Raw genomic sequence first — 16,191 nt, forward strand, 5'->3', positions numbered from 1 at the left:
AGTTAAACATCTGACTCTTGATTTCGGCTCAGGTCATGATCTCACAGTTCATGAGATTGAGACTCAAACCAGCTTGGGATTCTTTTTCCCTCTCTCTCTCTCTCTGCCCCTCCCTCATGTGCGTTCTCTCTCTCTCTCTCTCTCTCTCTCTCTCTCTCAAAATAAATAAATAAACTTAAAAAAAAAGTGTCTATGTTACCAGGGTTACTTTAAATCAGAACTCATAGATATCAAAGACTGAACTCTACTATTAGGAAAGTTACCAAAATGCCCATAGGGCATTTTCTTTTTTATGACAGATATATGATGTGTAAATACAATATCATTAAGTGTTTCTGTTTTCAGCCACGATGGACTAGATTATACTCAACCAACTCTGTCACCAAGAACAACTAGAAAAGTTGGATAGAATTCACCACACATCTTTTTGAAGGCATTCAGAAGCTACCAAAACAGTCGGGAATTGAGAGCCCACAATCCTTAGTTTATGTTCCTCTCAGAAGCAGATTCCAAGAGAATGATTTGAGTGTAAGGGATGATTAGAGGAAACATTGGTAGGGTAGTGGGGAAGTGAGACAAGGAAGGGAAGGCAGACAAAAAAGAGCTGGTTTTTGGTTGTGTGTGGTTTTTTTTGTTTTTTATTTTTTGTTTTTTGTGGGTTTTTTTTTTTTTTTTGCCACTGGGATTATCCAAAGCCTGAGTCCACAGGGGAAATCTGCAATACCTCCTGTCTATCACCCAAATTGCAAGAGAGCTGGAGTATTTATACTCCAATTGTACTTCATCAGACCTTCATGACCATAACACCAAAAATAGACAACGATAGTAGCAGAAGGGAAAGGTGCAGACCAATATGTCTTATGAACATAAATACCAAAATCCAAAACAAAATATTATCAACCAAGTTTAGCTATAAGAGGATGATCCATCATGTCCAAGCTGGGTTTATTCCAAGAATATAATACTGATTTATACTTGAAAATCAGTGTAATTCATCCCATGAACAGGATAAAGAAGAAAATTATATGACCACTTACATAAAATGTTATTTAATATTCAGTTTGGATATTTATTAGACATTTTTACTTTTTTTAAACAAAGAGTGAACAATACATATTAATTTCCACTCAGCTAATTACCTGGCTTATTTTAAATCTTATAGTTAGGCAAAATGACCAGGGTACAAGAGAGGCTTACAGTAATTATAGGATCAAGTTTTAAAGGGCCTGGAGGAAACTCTTGGAAGGGCATATATAGAGAGAGTAATGATGATCATAAAAGAAAATGTGTATGTCTCATAAACCAGTGAAGCAAACCCAATTCTTCAGAAGTGGCAGGCTGGAAATGATTGAGAGAGGGCAAGCCTCAGGCCAAATGTAGGTACACTTTTGATATAGGTTAAAATATCGCTATACGTACATAAAGTCAGGGGATATAACTATAAGGGCCAGCACATAAAAGCATGAATCAGAAGAAAAGGAAACCAACATATCAGTCCGGAGATGGAAAGATGGCTACCTTAAGTCAGGGTCCAGGTAAAGCCTTAGATGCTAATCTAGGTAGAGTACAGAAATGAAAAGTGAGCTGCTCTTCCAGGAAAGCCAATTACGGGGGTGGAAATTCAAGTGGAATGAAGTAAGTCTAGAAGAACGTCAAGTCTAGTTGGTGGCCTGCAGATAAAGGTCCATTCAGGCAGCCGAGCCTACAGGGAAAAGTCTAAGAGGCAGATACCGGTGTCGGAAAAATCCAGCAGTATTCACACGTTCAACGACATTGAGGGTCTGCTGCGTCGTAAGCACATTCCTTTCCCTCAATGAGGGCAACATCTGGTGAGGAGAGACAAGCAAAGAAAAACAACAAATGTGACATAATAAGGTAAATGCAAAGTGAGAGCAACACAAAATGTATTTTATGAACATGAAAAGAGGCACCCACGTCAATATAGAGCTGTGCTACCCAATATGGTAGCCATTAAACCACATGTGGCTACTCAAATTTAAATTCACTAAAGTTAACTAAAATTTAAAATTCAGTTCCTTAGTGGCAAAAACCATATGCGGCAAATGGCTACCATGTGAGACAGTGCAAATCCAGAATACTTCCACTGTTGTACAACATTCTACTAGACAGCACTGAATTCTAAAGAATTCAGAGAAGGCTTTTTGACGTCTGAGTTAAGTCTTTAAAAATACATAGAAGTTAGACAGGCAAAAAAAAAAAAAAAGAAGCACATATAGCAAAAAATAAGAAACGAGTCTGGAAACAGGCAGGAGCAGATCAGTTAGCCCCAAATGTCACATACGTGAGCTTAGGTTTTATGCCATATGTTGGATGGCCCCAAACCTACTATTAGTTTAACTCAGATATGCAGAGAAATGTAGGCCTTCTATGGAGAATGTTACTTCAGAGACAGGGAAAGAGGGTGTGAAAACAGCATCCGGATCCTTTTTCTTGGTTCTGGATTCTCTCTAGCCTTTGTAGTGATCAGGGTCATGGTCCCTTGTCCCTCTTGTCACTGCTTCCACTAATGATAACAGTGTTCTAGAGCCAGCTCATAATGGCTATCGAGAACCAAGCATATGTAGCTTTTCTTTTTTTCTTTTTTTAGTGTTTTTAAAAAATTTTTTTAATGTTTATTCATTTTTGAGAGGGAGACAGAGCATGAGCTGGGGTGGGGGTGGGGGGGCGGGCAGAGAGAGAGGGAGAGAGGGAGACACAGAATCCAAAGCAGGCTCCAGGCTCTGAGCTGTCAGCACAGAGCCCGATGCTGTAGTTCAGAGCCATGAACTACAAGATCATGACCTGAGCCAAAGTCGGGCACCCAACCGACTGAGCCACCCCAGGCACCCCATATATGTCTTTTCTCAGCTCTATGTTCAGTAACATCATGTTGATAGCTTGCAATCAACCAGAGTAGGAGTATTTACAGCACAGAAATCAGCAAACACTATGAATTGGGCTTTTTCTTTCCCTCCTGAGAACTAGTTTACCAGCATATTGCTAATTCCTACTTCTGCAAATAGACTCACCCCTAGGCTGGCTCTCTGCTCTGTCAGAGCTGGCTGAGACTCCCTGGCTGCTTCAGACTCACCTCTGCCTTCACTGGCACCTGTTGTTGGGGGAGGTCTTCAAGAGGATGTGACCACCAGTTTACCCAGGATCTGGACCCTGGCGATCAGAGCTCCCCACCCCTCCCCCTGTCCTTGGAATGTGCATTCCACTTGCCCTTCCACTCCTAGAAGCTGCCCTAAAGACATAGCCTTGAGATAATGACTTGTTGTTCAGACCGTCTGTACAGTATATGTGACTGAACCCAGTTAAGTCCTCTATATAAATCTTTAAGATTCTGGCAGGCAGATAACACAGATGTACTCACCGTATGGCATCTGAGACAAGCCTTGTATATAAGTTCTTTTGCTTATTAAATTTGCCACCTACCAATCTGGTGTGGCCTGCCTCTTTCTTCAGTCTCTCCCTGAACTCCACATACAGGGGTTGGTTCCAGATTACCCCTGAGAAGCTCCTGAGATTGCAAACCAACACCTGTAGATCTCCCGAGTTTCTGCCCCATCTTCCAAACACTTCTCAAGCCAAGACTGAGAGTCCCCTGGCCTCTTGCTGTGGGGGGGTCCTAGGGCAACTCTCCTAGCTATCTGGTTAGCAGACAATGTGAAGGTGGGGCTACCCTGGTGGGAAATAGTAGGACTTACACCAGACCCTCAGATCAGGGGACATGGGTCTCAATCAGTAGTTATTTCAAAGTTGGCCTGGTTTTTCCTTTGGATGGTAGCTTTGTGGTGTAATTCACTCCTTAATGATGTCTAACATTCCCTTTTAGCCCAAAATGTGTTCTCGTCTCCTTTTGAAAAAAAAATTTAATGTTTATTTTATTTTTGAGAGAGAGAGAGAGAGACCGAGCATGAGTGGGGCAGGAGCAGAGAGAGAGGGAGACACAGAATCCAAAGCAGGCTCCATCCAGGCTCTGAGCTGTCAGCACAGAGCCCAACATAGGGCTCAAACCCATGAACAACCGTAAGATTGTGACTTGAGCTGAAGTCGGACGCTTAATTGACTGAACCACCCAGGAGCCCCTCTAGTCTCCTTTTTAATTGGTGTCTACATAGGTATACTCCCAGCTGAGAGGTTTAAGATTTATGAAATTTTTGGTTTCTTGGACTTAAGATTTATGAGGTTCAAAGTGCTGTTTTGGTCCCAAGATCCATCTGAGGAATTTTCTAGATGCTAGTTACCATAGAATATAGAGAACCCAGAGGAAAAGAAAGTCACCACTGGAACCACTGAGGATGAGGCTTGCAAATGGTGGCAAAGGTACAATGTACCAACCCTCTGAGTCTACTTGAATACGCCCCCCCTTGCAACAGGGGGCCATTATTATACTATGGGGAGGGGGTCCCAGCAGAGGAGCAAGCTGATGCTGGATCAAGAGGCGGTACCATTTTGTGTCTTTCTCCAACAATTTCCAACAAGAAGTCTTTAGGAAGACAGGAGACAGATCAGGTTAGGGTTTGAATTATATGGCCGAGAGATGGAGGGGTCTGTGGGCAGAGGAGTTGATAGAGCAGTTCAGGTGAAGAGGCACGAAATAGCCAATAGGGGATGAAGAGCCTAAAGGGTTGAAAGGCTGGAAGAAGGTGAGCAGGATCAGAGAAGCGGAGAGGAGGTGGAGGAGTCCAAGAAAGAGTAAGTCCATGGGAAAGAGAAAATGACCAATGTTTGGGGTGAACCGGTCGCAAATTAAGGCTACATCTGCTAGTTGTTTCCAGTGACAAACAATCGAAGATGTGGCCCATGAAGCAGGTAACTATAAAGGACTAGAAGTGAAAGTCAAGGGGAAGTTCAAGAGCAAGGCCAAGGTTGGGACAAGAAAGCTACAAGACAACAGAATATCCTAGATTGTGGTAGGATTCTTCTTTAGTGGGGAGAGTCAGCTCCACTTCAGTCTTTAGTGAGGGAGGTGGGCAGGCTCCAGCTTACCAGCGGGAGACTCCGAGAAGGAGAGGGAGGTCCTCGTGGATACCTGAGTGAGCCTCGACGGCAAATGTCCTCTTACGTGAGAACAGGGAATGGGCAACCAAGGAATGGCAGAGGGGAGCCGGAAGGAAGCCAGCAGTCTTCCTGCCCCTCATCCAGCAGTGCTCCTGGGGTGGGAGGCTGTGAGGATTGCAGACGTGGCGTCTCAGGGCATTGAGTCAGATTCTCATGAGGACCAGGACTGAAAAAAGTGAGTCTGAACACATGTGAGATGTTGAGGAGTTTGCAAACGATGAAATAAATGCTGTGGTGTGTGTACCGGGAAGGAGGACGAATGTGGGAGGACCCAGAGGTGAACAGGTGCAGAGCAAGACAGAGAAAACAAGACAGCAGAGGTGCGAGGGGAGGGGAGGAGGTGCATTTGGCTTTTATGGTGATAAAGGACCACAGGGAAGAGAGGACCGGCTGCAAGTGATGGACAGGGCTGGGGGGAGGACGAAGAAACTGAGGCACCTGCCTAAAACACAAAGTTTAGAGGGGTGCCAAAAAACCCTCATTAACCGACATAAATAAAACTTTAATGCAAAATTTTAAAAATCAAAATTAATGGGGGCGCCTGGGTGGCGCAGTCGGTTAAGCGTCCGACTTCAGCCAGGTCACGATCTCGCGGTCCGTGAGTTCGAGCCCCGCGTCAGGCTCTGGGCTGATGGCTCGGAGCCTGGAGCCTGTTTCCGATTCTGTGTCTCCCTCTCTCTCTGCCCCTCCCCCGTTCATGCTCTGTCTCTCTCTGTCCCAAAAATAAAAAAAAATAAAAAAATAAAAAAAAAAATCAAAATTAATGTCAAAAATCCATGGCGGGCAAAATAGCAAATTTTTTAATGAAGACAGACTGTTTTATGGCTCCATGTTGTACAATAATGATCGTCATTTCCAATCAGCCCACTGTTCCCAGGCCCTCCCCGTCAAGTCTCCCACGGGACAAGTTTATGAGAGTTGACAATGGCAGGCCATCGAATGACACAAGACTTCATATACAGCCATGTTAGGGGACTATTCAAAATATGGGAGGTCATTGGCTAAGTGTACATGGGGGCCCACATTTCTCCTTATGTGGCTCAGCAGGGAGGTGGAGACTGACCTCGGCTGCACTTACTTGAACCCAGGTTGCTCTGTGCTAGGAGTGATCGGAGGGCCAGACAGAACAGGCCTGCTCCAGGACAGGCAGGGAGGATTTCCCAAGACCATGGGAACTCTGTGCTAAGAAGGGGGCTGAGACACAAAGTCCAGCGCGGTGGCAGAATGATGGTTAGTACCAAGGGCATTTTACCTTTGTGGAGCAGGTGTGAGGCACGCATAGATGCTGGAGAAGGGATTCTGAGCAGCTGCAGTGAAGGCAAGGACCTGAGAAACAGAAAACCCCGAAATCCAGACAGATCGATCTACCGGGAACACGGACCAGCCACAAAGAAGGTGAGTAACTAACGAGAGATGAACCCAGTTGCTAAAACGCAATGTCCCAAGACTGGGTTACCTAGGACAGAAACCTGCCCTCAAACATGGGGCCACCAGGGTGAGGGCAGTGCCGACAGCACGGCGACTTGATGATGAGGCCGGGAACTCAGACCCTGAGAGCCCTCATCCCTACTTCCCAGAGTGGCATCTGGTCTTAGGCGAGGCAGAAAGGCTGAGACCCTGCGCCTGGAGTGAGAGGGACCAGAGGCTTCTAGTGGGAAGAGATTTGGGCCACACCTGATCTCATATGGGAGGCCATCTTGTGCTTTGTGAGCCCATCTCATTTGAGTTGGAACCTCAGAATCTGAGTGTCGGTGTGTCAGTTTCACAAAGCAGCTCATGCTGGTGGCAGCACATCCCACGAGGATTCGGGGACTCACCACCTTCTCAGAGTTTGACCTTGGGCAGGTGATTGGGTTTCAGCTGTGTCTTCTGTAAAATGCAGTTGAGGACACCCATCTGGCCGCTCACTACATAGGTGTCAGGATGGCAGGGTGTAATGTCAGTGATAGAACTTGGGGAAAAAAGCATCCTGCGCTGAACGATAAGTGCCATTATTTTTCTGTAGAGCGTATTTCTATCTGCCCCTGCCTGACTCAGCCCTCCGACTCACTCAGTCACTCATGTAAGTAAGTGCAGACTATGTGCAAGCAAAACGTGCCAGGTGCTGTATTTGTTGGCTGATATTTTGGTTTATAGAAGTAAGAAATGAGGAGCTTTGCAGCTCTGGGCCTCTGGCAAAAAAAATTCTTCCTCTTTCCCCTCCCTTATTTCCTCATTAGCCCTGTGAAGAGTAGCCAGGCTGTGGGGAGATCGTATCTGGATGTACACAACTATGTCTTTCAAAGATGGTAATAGAACAATCGAATGTCCATCATAAGCTATATTTATCTAAACTAATATTTATAAACTCCCACACCTCTTTGCCAAAGAGATCAACAGATAATTCCCTAAGCTATCAAATCCAGAAATTTGAACCCTTCGAAATAATACCAGCAGAAAGCTCAAAGCACAACAGATGAAAGGAATACTGTGTGGCATGCATTCATTTTCAACTGATAATATGAATTTCATGTTTTTTCCACTGCCCTTCCATACCCCACATTTACTTGAATCCCAATGAAAACATAAATCAGTTCTCATTTCAGAAGCTGCTCCTGTTTTACCATATAGACATCCATCGACGGGCAAGAAGTTTAACTGTTCAACCGATAAAATGCCAACCAAAAAATTATAATTAGGAAATATAGTAGCCCTTTAGGCACCAAATAAAATCTATGCCAGAGATTGCTAATGTGTGATGGTGCTGAATGTTGGCTAGCATTTATTATGTCCCAGGCGCTGTGCTAAGTGCTTTGCATGCTTTATTTTATTTATTCAGTATAGAAACCCATTATAAGGACTATTAGTATCTACTTAGACAGATGAGGACAAGAGTCGTAAGGACACCCTGGAAGCCGTTGAGATGGTACAAAGCTTATGAAGGTGTACGATGGCTGCCTGTTTTTCCGCCTTCCTCACCCCACCCTCTGGACTATCAGCTGCTTGAAGGCAGGGACTGTGCTCCACTCACTGTTGTCTCCCTGAGGTTTAACTCTGGCCGGCCATAAAGTAGACACCCACAAAATAACTGCCCCCATCTTTCACGTTGCTCAAGTCAAAAACCTTGACATCATCCTCAGTTCCTGTCTTCCTAGCACACCTCACATCCCATCTATTAGCAAATCCCGTCCGCTTGACCTTCAAACATATGCAGAATCTGACCATTTCTTGCCCCTGCCACCATTACCATCCCGGTCTGAGCTACCATCACCTCTCCTGAATGAGTGCAACAGCCTTCTACTGGTCTCTGCACTTTCAGACCTTGTCCTCCTGCTGATCCTGCAAAAACTGAAAGCAGATATTTTCCTTAGCTACTCGAAACCCTCCAACAGCTTCCGATCTTTCCTAAGATAAAAACCCAGTGCTCTGAAGGACCCTCTAGGAGCTGACTCCTATAACCAGTCTGTCGTCTCTACCTCATGTCTCAGCTCCAGCCACACTGGCCTCCTTGGTGTTTCTTAAACATGTCTTGTGTGCTCCTGCCTCAGGACCTTTGCACTGCTCCCTTTGCCTGGTATATCTGGCCTCAAATGTCTGCGCTCTCACTCTCCCAACCTCATTCAAGCCTTTAATCAAATGTCACCTTCTCAGTAACACCCTCCCTGGACACCGTAGCAGCTATTACAACCCAGCCCACCTCCCAGAGCCCTGTATCATTTCCCAAAATGTATCATTACTATATGCTATTTTATTTCTTTATGTTTATTTATTTTGGGGAGAGCACAAGCAGGGGAGGGGCAGGGAGAGGGGGGCAGAGGATCCAAAGCGGGCTCCATGCTGTGCTGACAGGCTGACAGCAGCGAGCCGAAAGGGGGCTCAAACTCATGAACCGCGAGGTCTTGATGTGAGCCGAAGTCGGACGTTCAACCGACTGAGCCACCCAGTTGCCCCTGATGCACTTTTCAATGTTGGTTATTGCCTGTGCCTTCCCTCCTCTAGAATGTGAGCTCCACGAGGGCAAAACTTCTGTCCTTTTTTTTCATTGAAGTAATCCTGACACATGAGTAGGCACTCAGTAAAAATGTATTACATGGCTAAACAAATGAATAAAGCGAATGAATGGATACTTTCGCAACTATACCAAATGTCTGATACCGCTTGGTAGATGGGTCCTACCAGCCAGCTAACGGGGTCCATCCTGAGCGTGCCCCCGGGAGGGAGCAGACCTCCTCCTGGTCTCTGGGTCCCTGGCCTGATTCTGAGCCCCAGGAGTGAAGCACTGTCCCCTTCCTGACCGTGGCATTCACAGGCGGCTCTCAGAGAGAGGGCCTGTGCTGCGTGATCCCAGGTCCTGGGTCTCCAGGGAGCCTTCGACATGCCAAAGTCTTGCCAAGAACGTCAATGCCGCGCTGAAGGACACTCAGCGCCTGCCTTCCGTATTCCACAACACTGAACCCAAAGCTTGTCAAGTGGCCATCTCCAAGGTTAGGTCTCGAGCAGAGAAATATTATAATCCCCATTTGTTAAAAGAAAGCTTGATTGGTTTAGAATCATGTAATCACAGAATGTTAAAACTGGAAAGACTTTATAAATAAGGACTTCTTAATCTTTATGGGTCCCAAAGCCCTTTAGAAGTCTGATGAAGCATATAACCCGTTCTGAGACTAATGCTTTTAATATAATATAAACAAGGGGAAACCCATTACATTAAAATACAGCTATCAAAATATAGTTCAAACCTGGGGATGGTTGTACAACCATCAATGTAATTAATGCCACTGAATTGTACACTTCAAAATGGTTCAAATGGCAACTTCTGTGCTATTTATCTTTACCACAAGAATAAAATGCTCAGAAGTTTGTGATGTAGTACTATGCATTCAGTAACAAGATCTAGCCATGGGTCTCATAACTACTATAATTTCAAAGCAGTGAAGGGAGTAAGTGATATTCAGAATTCTCTACAACTCCCATAATGTAAAATGAAAATATACGTGATTTCTGCTGACAAGAAAGTCGCAGATCCTGGGGCGCCTGGGTGGCTCAGTCGGTTAAGCATCCAACTTCCGTTCAGGTCATGATCTTGTGGTCTGTGAGTTCGGGCCCCACGTTGGGCTCTGTGCTGACAGCTCAGAGCCTGGAGCCTGCTTCAGATTCTGTATCTCCCTCTCTTTCTCCCCCTCTTCTGCTCATTCTCTCTCTCTTTTTCTGTTTCTTTCTTTCTTTCTTTTTTCTTGCTCTCTCTCTCTCAAAAATAAATAACAACATTAAAAAAAAAAAAAAAGAAGGAAGTCTCAGATCCTGCAAACAAGGATCCTGCAAACTGTGGTTCACTGCCAATGTTCATAATTGAAGGAAATACTACATTTCAGTTAGAGGTTAGTGACAACAAAGGTGTAATAAACAACTCTGCTGTTATAGACCATGTCGCTCTGACTGGTCCTTTAGAGATGAGAAGTCTAAGATGGGGGCAAGGGGGGAATCTAAGAAATCTAAGATAAGAAGACTGAGAAGTCTAAGCCCCGAGCCCCCAACTCCAGACATTTAGTGTTGGAGGAAACTCAGTGGACAGAGGAGGACCTTGAAGACTCAAATAAGTCATTTTGTTTACATCTAGGAATGACTACATGGGACATCAGTCATCCCCATATTCCCTTAAGGACCGCCTTCACCACCCTCACAAACCTCTCTGCCTATTGATTCCACTACAGAGACCTAAGACGTATTTTTATTCTCTGTATTTGAGTTTCCTCGTCTGCAAACTGAGACCAATAACTGGGCTTAACCACCCTGGGGTGTTGTGAACATTAGATGAAATAATATATTTAAAGCGCCTATCACAGCGCCTGGCATGTTGTTTAAGATGGATAAATATGTATTAAATTCCCTCCTGGTAACTTAGCCCTCGATTCTGTCTAATGCCAACAGGTAATCTGTCAACTCAGCTGTGTGAGTTCATCGTCCAGGATTCTGTTAAAGACAACTGCTTACACTTAGTGATTATGTTGGATTTCTTTCTAGGCCAACTTTCACTTCTAGACTCCTGTTGCCTGACCTCTGCGGCCTCTGCAAAGGATGAGCTGCCACAAACTCTTCAAAGAATGTCTTTAGATTCTCGTGGCTGTTTTGTGCCTGTGAAGACAAAGGAATGCCTGAGCAGGGTGAGGGTGGCCACTCACGGCCCTCACCCACGGTGCACACACTGGACAGATGTTCTCTAACCCTGTTATTCTGCAGGCCTCTGCAAACACGAGCCAGCGCCTGAAAATACTGTGTATTAAGGTGAAAGTTCTGCCAAATTCACAGGGAAAAAAAAAAACTAGCCTAAAAGAGGGCTCCTGGGGCACCTGGGTGGCTCAGTCGGGTGGGCATCTGACTTCGGCTCAGGTCATGATCTCACGACTCGTGGATTCGAGCCCCGTGTCGGACTGTGTGCTGACAGCTCAGAGCCTGGAGCCTGCTTCAGATTCTGTGTCTCCCTCTCTCTCTGCCCCTCCCCTGCTCGCACTCTGTCTCTCTCTCTCTCTCTCTCAAAAATAAGTAAACATTAAAAAAAAAATTAAAAGAGGGTTCCTGACACAATACTTGTCTGTGAACAGTAAACACCAGAAAGTTTGTCTACTTGGGGGCTGTGGGCTATGCGAAGGAAGCTGACGGGGACCCCAGGATTCAGGTAATGGGGGGAGCATTTGGTGTGGGCTTGGGGGGCCCAACAGCACGGGGCAGGAGAGGGACCGGGCCCCCTTCTCTGCATACCCTGTACTTTCTTCCATCCGTGCCACATCTCTGCTGTCCTCCCACCTCCATTCTGTTCCCTACCCAGGACCACCTAATAATTTGTGGGACCCAGTGCAAAGTGAAAATGTGAGAACCCTTGTTCAAAGCTTATTGAAAATGTTCAGGACGGTGAAAACAGAACACTAACCAAAGCTCTGGCCCTTCTGCGTGCATTGGGGCCACCTGTCACTTCACGGGTCCCCTTCAGCCAGCCCCGCCTCTCCCTTTCTCTGCTGGTGTCTCCTTTCTCACACATCTGCCTCTCCGTGGTTCGTGGTTCGAGATGACACTTACCCTGGCCCTGCCCCATAGAGATATCAGGATTCCAAACTCCCAGATGATTGGAGCTGCAAAAGCCCCTAGAGACACTCCTGATGTTTTCTACACGAGGAAACCAAAGGGTTGGCTAGGGGATGACCATAGGGATATATTGATTGAACCTTGTTTTTCTGGCCAGGAGCCCCTGGCTCGCCCCACTGAATCACCTGCCTGATTACTTCTCTCCTCTCTTACAGTAAGTTTTCTTTTTTTTTTTTTTTAATGCTTATTTATTTATTTTGAGAGAGACAGAGCACAAGCCAGAGAGAAGCAGAGGGAGAGAGAGAAAATCTGAACCAGGCTCCAAGCTCATTTCAATGGCTCAACACACAGCCCAACTCGGAGCTCAATCCCATGACCATGAGATCATGACCCGAGCTGAAATCAAGAGTCAGATGCTTAACTGACTGAGCCACCCAGGCACCCCCCCCATGACTTATTTTAAAACCGGAAGTTCATATTTCTTGATACCCTTCACCCATTTTGCACCCCCCAAACTCCCCTACTCTCTGGCAATCACTATTCCCTGTATCTGTAAGTCTGGGTTTTTGTTTTGTTCTGTTTGGGTTTGTTTTTTTGTTGTTTTTTTTTTGATTCAAGATATAAGTGAAATTCTATGATAGACAAAAAAAAAAATATGTTTATACCTTGTGACAATGTAAATAATTGTTAATGACTCTATTCACTAAAACAGTGATCTCAAATATGAGTAACTTGGATAATTACAGTATTATTTACAATAGTGAAAACTGAACAACATTTTGCTCAAAATCCTTCCTGGAGTGTTCATTCTTGAATGATCTCAAAATGCTGCTACTACAATTTAGAGATAGTACCACTAGGTGGCACTAGGGAACCTCTGGCTTGGGAGTCCAACTCCAAGATTAGCTGTCAAGCCTTCAGAGCCCGCTGCTGGTAGAATGCTCATTGAGAATCTTTCTCAAAATGAGTTCACAATGAGTTCACAATGCCCTCCCCCACAAAAAAAAATCCCGTTTTTAGAAGTATATTATTTCAAAAAGTAAATGAACAAAGATGTATGTACACAGTAGCAAAAAAACGTGAAACAACCCATATGCCCATCAGAAGAGGATTGAGTACATACATGTGATATTAATGGTGAAGATCTATATTGACATGAAAAGATGTCCCTTATACATTATTTTTAAGTGAAAAGAAAGCGGACTGCAGAGCACTAACATGAAAGATGGTTATAAGGGTTAGAAACACATCCAGAATCAAATGGTCTGGAATCACACCCCAACTATTAGCTGTGTGATCTTGAGCAAGTTTCTTAACCTCTCTGGGCTTCATTTCTAAAGTGGGAATGAAAGTACGACCTTACTGGGGTTTTGTGAGGATTCAATGCAGTATTACAGGGAAAGCCCTGAGAACAGGGCCCAGCATATCCTAAGCTCCTGGCAAGTGCTTGCTACCATGATTACATACAGTGTGATCCCACTGCCTGATTACATATCCATTCTATCTGTAGGTGGACACATGCATTTTCCAGAAGGGTAAGTATCAAAATGTTACTTATATCTGGGTGGTGAACTTACAGGCGATATTTTAATTAAAGCTCTTTATCGCTTGGGGGAAAATTTTTGATGGTGGCCCTATACGCTCAAATAGAAGAGACCTCAGATGACAGCCTTCCATAACAGATTTCTAAAAAACCTAAAAGATTTTTAAATTTTTAAATTTAGTAACAAAAAAATAATTGTCTTAAAATAGATTCTACAACGCAAGCTGGTGCGGCCACTCTGGAAAACAGTATGGAGGTTCCTCAAAAAACTAAAAATAGAACTATCCTATGACCCAGCCATTGCACCACTAGGCATTTATCCATGGGATACAGGTGTGCTGTTTCAAAGGGACACATGCACCCCCATGTTTAGAGCAGCACTATCAACCAACAGCCAAAAGATGGAAAGAGCCCAAATGTCCATCGATGGATGATTGGATAAAGAAAATGTGGTATATATGTACAATGGAGTATTACATGGCAATCAAAAAGAGTGAAATCTTGCCATTTGCAACTACGTGGATGGAACTGGAGGGTATTATGCGAAGTGAAATTAGTCAGTCAGAGAAAGACAAAAATCATCTGACTTCACTCATATGAGGACTTTAAGAGACAAAACACATGAACATAAGGGAAGGGAAACAAAAATAATATAAAAACAGGAAGGGGGACAAAACAGAAGAGACTCATAAATATGGAAAAAAACAGAGGGTTGCTGGAGGGGTTGTGGGAGGGGGGATGGGGTAAATGGGTAAGGGGCATTAAGGAATCTACTCCTGAAATCATTGTTTCACTATATGCTAACTAATTTGGATGTAAATTTTAAAAAATAAAAAATAAAATTAAATATATATATACATATATAATGCCAAAATAGGCTGAAGAAAATACAAATTAACAACCATTAAAGAATTTGAAATGGTAATTAAAAATGTTCCTCCCTGAAATAAATTAAATTAAATTAAATTAAATTAAATTAAATTAAATTAAATTAAAATAGATTCTACAATGTAACTCTCTAATAATTTCCCTTTTGGGGCACCTGGGTGGCTCAGTTGGTTAAGCATCCCACTTCCGCCAGGTCATGATCTCACAGTTTGTGAGTTCAAGCCCCACATGAGGCTCTGTGCCGACAGCTCAGAGCCTGGAGCCTGCTTCAGATTCAGTGTTTCCCTCTCTCTCGGACCCTCCCCCACTCATGCTCACTAGCTCTCTCTCTCACTCTCTCTCTCTCAAAAAATGAATAAACATTAAAAAAAAATTTTAAATAAAATAATTTCCCTTTTTTCTTTTTTCAAATTGAGTCCATCTCTCCTCTTACCAGAGCTTTTTTCGACAGTTTTCTTATACCCACCCTTAATTCCAGCTTGTCCTGGTCAGGGCCCTCCTTTCTAGCTCACAATGACTTCAGAAGCAGCAGCTACCGCTGCTTTCTCTTCCAGGGCCCCTTCCAGCCTTCCAAGTGGGCTAAAAAGGGCTCCTCTTACTCTGTTCCTACTTCCTTTCTTCCTACCACAGGCCCCAAACTACTCTTTGCTTGAGAATTCCTCTGATTAGGTTCTCCAGACACACCATTTCTCCCCCTTTTTACCACTACTTCCCTTTTTGTTCCTTTTAGATAAAAAGAACAGCTCCTCCTCCTTCTCCTCCTCTCCCTCCTCCTCCTGTGCCCACCCCACCCTTCAAACCACCTTCCTTTTTTTTTTTTTTTTGTCTGTTTGCCTCCGCAACTGTCCCAGGGACGAAACACTCCTCAGCCATTGCCCCTTCCTTCTGTTTTTTTCTTTGCAATCTTGTCAGTTCTTTCAAAACCCAAGATTAAAATGTCAAAACCCTGACGTACACCAGAACATTTTGTGCAGAGAATTAACAGCAAATTAAACTGCTTTCATAACCGCAATCCGTGGTACTAGCTTTAATCGCGCCCCACTCCATTGTTGACGTAAAACCTGATACTGGTTATTGAATTCGTTAGCGTCTTACCTCTAGGCCCACATTGTCAATCCTAAAAACGAATAAATGGCCTTCAAATAGTCGCCTCTACATTTGAACTTTTAGAAGTCAGCTAATTCTTAAACCGCAGGGAGAAGTCAAAACTGAAGTTGGCTCCCTCTGCTGATTCAAAAGGGCCCAGGTTTTACCAAAACAGATTATGACGTGGCAGATAGTGAATCTGGTATAAGGCAGTCGTTTGCGGTGGCTTAGTGATTAAAGCCATGGAAAGCAACTGCTGCTACAATTTTTTTTTAAGTGAAGCAAGAAGCAGCTACAAAATGTAATAAAAATGTGTATCACAGATGAGATAATGGTATAATTTTGTGAGAAGAAAATACGGTAATAACTTCTGACTGTACTCTAATCAGCCTTAGAAATTTAGATTGGTTCTAAAAATAATTTTTACATCAGCTTTACAGTATTTTATGTTTCAGTCAAAGATTTCTCTCAAGGATGCAGGTTGTTTTCTCTTTAACCCAAAACAAAGCTCCCTGGATGTATTCATTCATCAAACATGAGCTCAAAACTGA

The 16,191-nt window shown here is 44.0% G+C and overlaps 1 long non-coding RNA gene across 1 annotated transcript; it reads right to left on the reverse strand.

The window, feature by feature from the left end:
• Positions 1-674: 674 nt before the first annotated feature.
• On the reverse strand, positions 675-15,789 carry LOC122211042. The gene is made up of 3 exons (XR_006198432.1): positions 15,650-15,789; positions 11,038-11,178; positions 675-1,826 (listed from the first exon to the last, which is right to left on the reverse strand). It is a non-coding gene; the product is annotated as an uncharacterized LOC122211042 (long non-coding RNA).
• Between the last annotated feature and the right edge of the window lie 402 nt (positions 15,790-16,191).

Source organism: Panthera leo, chromosome F2 (assembly GCF_018350215.1).
Source record: "Panthera leo isolate Ple1 chromosome F2, P.leo_Ple1_pat1.1, whole genome shotgun sequence".
NCBI lineage: Eukaryota > Metazoa > Chordata > Mammalia > Carnivora > Felidae > Panthera > Panthera leo.